We start from the raw sequence: 8,685 nt of genomic DNA on the forward strand, positions 1-8,685 counted from the left end.
TGCGGCAGTAGCACCAGTCTCAGATTTGTTTTGAGGAGCAAATAAAATGGGAATTATTCTCTGAGGTCACACTCCTGGCGAGGGGCAGAGCTGGGGTTCCTGCCCAAATGTGTACCTCCAATGCCCAGGCTGTCCTGTGGCCCCCACTGCCTCTGGGGTGGTGTCTGTGAGCAGAGGAACAAAGGAGATCAGAGCCAGCAGGACCTGTACTGGTTCTGGGCTCAGTTGGCGGAGGGTGACGAGACCTCCCTGCGGGGTGTGGTAGGTGTCTTCGCCGGGTGGGGAGCACAGAGATGAGCTCTCCCTTGGGAGTGATGCCCCAGCCCCGCCCCACAACCAGACTCAGGGACAGCCCAGCTGGGTCTGGGCTCCATCTGGGCTGCAAAGCTGCCCCCACCCTAGGCTGATGGAGGGTGGGCTGCTGTTGTGCGTGTGCAGGTCTGTGTGTGTCCATGAAGCCCCATATGCATCTGTCCGTGTGGGCCCGTGCGTGTGCGTGCGCGCATGCGCACATGCTGGGAGGGGGGCAGGCTGAGTGATGGTTGGGGTCTCCTTGTCTGAGTGTGCGCATGCCTGAGCATTTGTGTGTGTGTGTGTGTGTGTGTGTGTGTGTGTATGTGTGGTGGGAATGACGGTGTGTCCATCTCCAAGTGCGCCCACGTGTGTGCCCGGGGCTGTGGAGACCATGCCTGTGTGAGCTGTGCGCGCTGCACGCCTCCCTCTCTGGGTGTGTCTGCCTGTCTTGGCGCATCCCTCTCTCCGGGTGGACTAGAGCTGGTGTCCCCCTGCCAGGAGCATCTTCTGGGCAGCTCTGCTGCGAGAGGGGAGGGGAGGGGAACAGAGGAACACTCCCAACCCTGGGATGGGCCAGACTCTCGCGCAGGGAGCAGGGGGACCACCTCAGAGTGATGGCTGAGCTCCACCTGGCTCAGGCCAGTGGTAATTCCAGAGACAGCTCTGTCCTGCTGGGACCCATCAGGAGAAAGGGGGCAATACCCCTGCAGCTGGGGGTCCGCAACTGGCCCTTCCCTGCCAGACTTGGAGCCCAGCAGACGCACCCCCCTCCATGCCCACTCCCTGGGAGGCGTCTGACACATGATTTATTCATAAAAAGCCATTATTTGTGCCAAAGAAGAACCGAGCTGCTCGCTTTTTAAGTGCTGATAATGCTCTCAGCCTCCTTGCCTCTCCTCCTCGCCCCTCCCCTCCCATCTTCTCTCTCCTCTTTTCTTCTCTCTCACCTCCTTGCGACTTCCCATCCTTGCTGCAACTTGCCTTTCTACCCCATTCCCCTCCTGTTCTCCATCCCTTTCTTGTTCTTCTCACACCTCCTCTTCTCCCTTTCTTCATTCCCCTCCTCTCTCACCACACTCACCTCTTCCCCAACCACTGCTCAACAATTCGGGGAGGGAGGCAGGGTCACCAGAGCCTCAGAATCAGTTGTTCCCAGATTGGGGAGGGCCTGATCCAGCCCGGACCCCAGTGCACCCCATCTTCCACCTCAGCCTCCACCTCTTCAGGACCAGGGAAAGGTTGGGAGGAAGGGGAGCAGGCCGAGAGAGGCTGGGGGTCTTCGGAGGCTGTCAGGATCAGCTCCACATACTAAAGGGTGTGACTTTAGTGCCCCCCCATCCTTATTAACACCAGACTCCCAAATGGAACATTCAGTCTAAACTAAAATAGTGTACTTGCTATGCAAATGCAGGTTCACGGCAACTCCCTAGGCCTGCTTTTCCCACCAAATGCCCCATGTAGAAATTATGAGGTCACCATTATTTAGATGGTACCGGGGGAGGCTGGCTTCAAGGAAGGCACGTGGGGCCCCATCACAGAGCACCCACAGAGCACAGGAGGCAGCGGAATGAATATCATAGATGTGAATGTGCACACACACACAAGGTTCTTAGAAGCAGACAGCACAGATCCACACGTGTGTGTGCCCTTACACCTGCATGTGTGCACATGCACGTGCGCGCACACACACACACAGGCACGCACACAGCCACACACCTACTCCTGCAGATGGAGAGTCATTCCTCCCCTGATCACCTGCAGCGGGGGCTGAAGCTCTTTCCCCAGTCAGATACCCTTTTGTTCATTCATTCATTTTCTCCATAAACTTTGCTTTCACACCCCCTCTGTGCCAACCCTCGTGCTGGGCATGGGGGTGGCAGAAATGAACATGATTGGGTCACAGGGAGGGGACTGCAGGCTTGGGCTGGGGGTTAGGCGCCCAGCAGGCAAGGGGTTAAGTCATTTGGCTTCCAGAGCTGGAGCCATTAGGCCTCCTAATTATGAAATTATCGAGGTCCTCAGGTGACTGCTAATTTCACACACACTGTTCCTCTCACGGCTAATGAACGCCCGCAGAACCCACGCCTTGTCTTTCCTGCTGAATGGTGACCTGCAGTTAATGAGCTCAGGAAGGCAGACAGGCCGCCGGCTGGATGGGTGGGGCACCAGCCCTGGGGAAGGGGGCGCTCGGCACTCCTGCCCCTCCTGGCTCCCTTGTTGGCTGCCAGCCCCCAGTGAGGACTTCAGGGCCAAAGCCCAGCCCGCAGTTTCTGCAGGACAGGCGAGGCCAGGGGCTCAGGGGAGCAGGAAGGGATGCAGATCTGGGGAGGGCTTCAGGTCAAATGATCCTGGAATGAGCCTGGGAGTGGGAGGAGAAATGAAATGCAAAGCGTGGCAGAAGACCAATTCCGAGTCATTAATGAAGGGCTGGGGGTAACGACAGCCTAAGGGGTGGGAATTGGTGGTGGGGGGCACAGTCAGACTGATGCTGGAGGTGGTGATGACTCTGGGGGATGGCGGGATTAATGACAGTGGCAATGTCAACTGGCAAGGGTGCAGTGCTGCTGCTGCTACTGGTTGTGATTGTTTTTTAAGTTTGCACGTTTGTAAAATTTAAAAAGTAACATAAAAAATCACCCTGCAAAATATGAGGGAAAAAAAAGTAACACATAGTGATTGCAGGAGCCCAGGTCTAGAGGCCATGTCCCCCCAAATGGGGACACAGTGGACTCTTGGGCTGACCACCAGATGGGTTTGAAGGCCCTATGACCTGCCCGTGGGGAGGTCTCTGCCCCAACCCATGATTCAGCGGCCTGGTCAGTGCCAGTTGAGGCTGCATGATGAATGAGGAGAGCAAGGGGTGAGAATCATGGCCTGCCTCCTGGGGGCTTCTGCTCTAGTTCTTTTCTGTCCTATGGCCTTGAGCAAAGCTCCTTCCCCTCTCTGGGCCTCAGTGTCTTGGTGAGTAAATGATATGGATCTACTAGAGCTGTGTTTACAGAAGGGACAGGGCTGGGCACCTTGGGGGTTGCTGTACTCAGCCTGAGTCCCCAGCAGGGATGTTCTCCTGAGGCAGGCTCCCCAGGCTGGGACAGGTAAGGAAACCCCTTTGCTCCGGGTTTGTGTATCGGTGCATGGGGTTCACGAAGGTGTGCATTACTCCACCCTCTTGAAGCCGCCCCCCTCTCCCTTGGAAATGAGGGACGTCTTGGCTTCCCACAGCCCTGCTGTAGGCTGTGTCTTCTGACAGCAAGTCCCTGCTCTGCCACCAACTCCTACCTACTTCTGCACCTCAGTTTCCCACCTGTCAAAAGTAGGTAGTAAAAGTGTGAACTCACTTTGGATGTGACAAAGATCTCAGAGGTTGTAGCTGTTACTGTGTGGTCTGGGCCTGGCCATTTCTCTCCCCAGGTGCCTGCAGGGTCTCTCCTGGGCAGCCAGCTCCCTGTTGAGGCCAGACAAGGCTGGTGGGGGGCGGTGTCTACACACTGTGGGTGTTCCCAGCAGGCAGGGAAGATCGGACTAGCCCTCTGTGTGTATTATCTCATTTGATCCTCATAACAACAATATGAGATAGATGTTTTTATTATCTCCATTGTACAGATGAGCAAACTGGTGATTAGAGAGGCTCATTGATCATCCCAAAGTCACACAGCTAGAAAATGGCAGAGCCAGGCCTCAGACCCAAAGCCTGTGAGCCCTTGACTTCTGTGTTACACTTTTTCTCCACATGTCATATACAAATGCCCAAGTACGTGCATGCCACGTAGATACCCCAACCAGAGATTCCCTCATCCCCACATCCCACCTCTATGGACACAAATGCACATGTCTACCCTTCCCTGTGCTTAGGCATACAAGCCCACACAACTACACATGCACTTGGACATGAACATATACCTTATTAGTTGACTTGCAAAAAATTCCCATGAACATGCCTGCTTGCAAGCAGATGTCCACACACACACACACACGCAAAGCACATGAGTGCATGCCTAAACACACACAAGCTCTATCACATATGCACACAAACACACCCACCCAGGAAACTGCGCACACACACAAGCGCATACTTCCATGTGCACAGACGATAGTGTTTGCCTGTGCACATGCACTGACATACAAACACGTAGATACACAAGAGATATTCCAAAGGAGCACTTATACACACATGTGTACATAAGTGTGCCTGTCCAGACACGTCCTTCATGTATGAAACAAGGCACACGGGCACTCCCCCATGTGCACACAGGAGTAAAAGCACATAGGCTGGGCACCCTGATGCAGTGAGGTGAGCAACCTTCCGTACCGTGGGTGTGATGGATGGACCCACGTCCTAAGTGACTACCAAAGTATCGTGGTGTGTGAGGTGCAAACACCAATTAGCGGGGCCTTTGAAAGCATCAGCTCGTTAGAGGGGAAGCAGAAGAGGCAGGAATTGGCATAAAACGCGGAGCTATTTAACTACCATGGGGCGGGGGTATATGTGCCGTGGAAAGGCCTTTGGGCAGAGCTCCCCCCTCCACTCGGCACTTGTTAGTGGAGAAGGACCCTCACGAGGGGCCTTGGCAGGCGGCTTTGATGCTCCTTGAGAGGGGGGGTGGGGGGGCAGCCTCCTGCCAGCGCTGGGCTGGCACTGAGCGAGCGGGAGCTGCGCCAACTGGCGATCAATCTCATGCACATCGTAAACCTAAGTGCTTTCTGGAGAGTCAGGCAGATTGCACATAAAGTCCCCCTTCTGTCCCTAGCTCACGGGTGGGCGGGTGAGGCAGAGGCTCACCCTGGCAGATAGACCTCTGCCAGGCTGCAGGAGACCTGGATACCCTGGTTCCCAGTAGGAGGTATCCTTGGGGACATGGGGGGTTCTCTTAGGAGGGCTGGCACTTCTGAGGGTAGCTGGAGATGTGGACAGTGCCTGAGCCCTGGGGTCTGCCAGACGCTGCTACCTAATGGCTGGATGACTTTGGGCAATCGGCTTCTCTGACCCTTGGTTTCTTCATCTGTGAAATGGGTTGATGTAAGATTTAAATAAGTTCCTGTCTGTGGCATGATGTGTCACAGAGCTGAAGGACCTACGAGCACATGGGAGGTCACATTTGCATTTATTATTTTATTATTATGCCCAAAGGATTCAGGCTCGGAGTTGATCCTGCCCAAACTCCTGTTTATGCCCATCTGCCACCCTTGAACATGTTTGGAGAATTCTCCCCTCCATCCCTCCCATCATGAATTATCGATGCCAGGCCAAAGGGGTGGTCTCTGGATATTTCACATCCCCTGCCCTTTGGATGCCAAAGTGGTCTGGGCTCTGCATCAAGGCCAAGGTAGCAGGGGATGGGGGTTGCAGGGATGGAAGATGTAAAGAGTGGAGGGGGCTGAGGAACCCCACACTGCCCTCGTCCCAGGAACCCATATAGTAAAAGGGTTAAGAGCAATTCTGAAAACAAAATGCCCATATTCAAATCTTAGCTTTGCTATTTATAAGCCACATGATGTTGGGTAATTTACCTATCTTATCTCTACCTCGATTTCCTCATCTGTAAGATGAGGATGATGATATTTATCTCACAGGGCTGTTGTCATGAGAAATAAATGAATAAATGTTAAGTAAAGGGCTTGGAGCAGTACCTGGCACATAGTAGCATGATGTGAAAATTTCCTGACATTATTATTATTATATTAATATTATGAAATTATAACCATTGTTCCTGTTTCTCCTGTGCCCTTTTCAAGCCCCCCTACCCCCAATTCTTCCTTTTGTAATAACAAAATTAGTCTCCATGTTTATCAGCGGGTTCAAAACAGCACTGGAGCTGGGAGTACGGCAGGGTTACTACAGTTCACAGCTCCAGGGAGTGACTTCCACATTATAATCTTTGTCAGTGCCCCCGCCCCACCCCCGGAATTTTTCAGTATCCAACCTGAGCAGCTGAATGTAGCTAGCTTCTTTTCTCTCTGATAAATGGAGCTCTGCTGTCGTAGTCTCCTTGGGCTGCTATAGCAAAACACCACAGACTGGGTGTCTCAAACAACAAACGTTTCTGACAGATCTGGAGGCTGGGAAGTCCAAGATCAAGGTGCTTGCAGGTTTGGTTCTTGGTGAGAACACTTCCTGGCTTGCAAATGGTTGATGTTTCCTCTTCTCATGAGGGCACTAATATCATCATGGAGGGCTCCACCCTTATGATCTCATATAAACCTAATTACCTCCCAAAGGCCCCCCACCTCCAAACACCATCGTACTGGGGATTAGGGCTTCAACATATGAATTTGGGGGTGGGGGTACAAACATTCAGTTCATAACACCTGCCCAGCTAGGATATCTCATAGTCTGGCACTTACACTGAGTCTGGCTTGTAGCAGGCACTCAGGAACTGAGTGTGGACCTTTTAATACTTTAATCCTCACAACCACCCTGTGAGGAGCAGAAGGTTATCCTCAGACTAGAGATGGGGAAATAACACTCAGAAAGGGCTGTATTCGTCTGGATAGGAGAGGCTGTCTGATGCGGTAACCAATAACCCCTCAATCTCAGTGGATGAACACAGTAAAAGTTTATTTTTTATTTTTATTATTATTTTTTTTAAGATTGATTGATTGATTGATTGGTTGATTGCTATGTTGGGTCTTCGTTTCTGTGCTAGGGCTTTCTCCAGTTGCGCCAAGCGGGGGCCACTCTTCATCGCGGTGCGCGGGCCTCTCACTATCGCGGCCTCTCTTGCTGCGGAGCACAGGCTCCAGACGCGCAGGCTCAGTAGTTGTGGCTCACGGGCCTAGTTGCTCCGCGGCATGTGGGATCCTCCCAGACCAGGGCTTGAACCCGTGTCCCCTGCATTAGCAGGCAGATTCTCAACCACTGCGCCACCAGGGAAGTCCCAAAGTTTATTTTTTGCTTATGCAAAGTCTGCTGCAGGTCCAGGCATCTGAGGGCTCTTGTCCTTCATGGGGTGAGTCAGCTTTCCATGCTGCTTTGATCTTGAGGCTCCATCATCTCAAAAGAGACTTTCTTGGTTGCTGCAGCAGCTAGAAGGTCGTGCACTAACTCCTGTATGCTTTGGCCAGGAAGTGACCATTTCACCTTTGTCCACGGCTCATTGGCCAGGGACAGTCACATGGCTCACTTACCATAAAGGAGCCTGGGAAATGTAGAAGTACGTGTGTGCAGGAGGAAGGGTGGAGATGATGCTGTGTGTCCAGGCACAGACCAGACAAGAAGGGTCCAGGAGCTTAGGGTGAGAGAAGATCCTGCCAGCTGGGGCAGAGAGGAGAGACTTCCTTGCAGGGGGCTGGAGCTAGGCTTTCAAGAAGAGGGGCAAGATGGATTTGGCATGGGTTAGGCAAAGAAGAGAAAGCGGGCATTCCATGTGGGGATAAAGAGTATTAAACACCTGCAGGTGGAGAAGCATAAGATGCCTCCAAGGGAATAATGAGAACATCTTGGCTTGAGCAGGTCTGCCTAGGGAGGATGGGGAAGGTGAGGGTGGACTTTCAAGGCCTTAGAGAAGAGAAAAGTTTTGGAGGCAGACTTGATGACTCTGCTGTCCATCATCACCACCTGTTTGGAAGTAGTGGGGGAAGGGGGCTCTGGCTTGCCCTCCAGGTTTCTGACTTGGGAAACTGGGAGATGAAGGTGCTAGGCATCAAGCTGGGGAAACCAAGAGGAGGAACAGGGTGTAGGGTCAGAGGAAAAGCTTGGTTTGGGCCGCCCTGGGTTTGAGAGGGCCATGGAACATGCAGGGAGGGACCAGGAGGCAGTGGATAGTTGGGTCCCAAGCACAGGGAAAAGAGCTAGGCTAGAGCAGAAGGTCAGAGGTGTGGACACAGGTGGTGACTGAAGCCTGGGGGGTGGGTGGTGAGGCATGGATTAAATTAGTTAGGGGGTCGTGTGAAGGATTAATGGAGAAGAGGACCTGGGACAGCTATGGAGAGCAGCCGTGAGAGGCCAGGGCAGAGGTGGAGTCCAAGAAGGGACAAGCCAAAGGGGTGGAGGCAAAGCCAGGAGGGTGTCTTGGGAGTTAGGGAGAGTCAAGAAGAGAGGAGAGGTGAGTTGTTCTGATGCCATCCTGGCATCCAAGTGAGGTGTGATCGTGGGATTGAGTGACGAGAAAGTTGCTGGTGACCTTTGTGAGGACTGTTTCTAGGGCACGAGGGGTACCGAAGCCAGCTTGGAGTGGGTCAAGAAGCAAGTGTAGATAACTCTCCCGGAAGCTTTCCTGGAGGGCAAGGAGAGAGATGGCCGTGGTGGAAGAGGTTGGGCTGTCAAGGAGAGTATTTCTTTAAAATGTATTTTATTATTATTATTGTTTTTAAGAAGGGAGAGACTTGAATGTGTTGACAGCTAAAAGGAGGAAGCCAGTAGGGAGGGAGATGTCAGAGATTCAGGGATCCCCG

Source organism: Eschrichtius robustus, chromosome 3 (genome assembly GCF_028021215.1).
Source record: "Eschrichtius robustus isolate mEscRob2 chromosome 3, mEscRob2.pri, whole genome shotgun sequence".
Classification (NCBI taxonomy): domain Eukaryota; kingdom Metazoa; phylum Chordata; class Mammalia; order Artiodactyla; family Eschrichtiidae; genus Eschrichtius; species Eschrichtius robustus.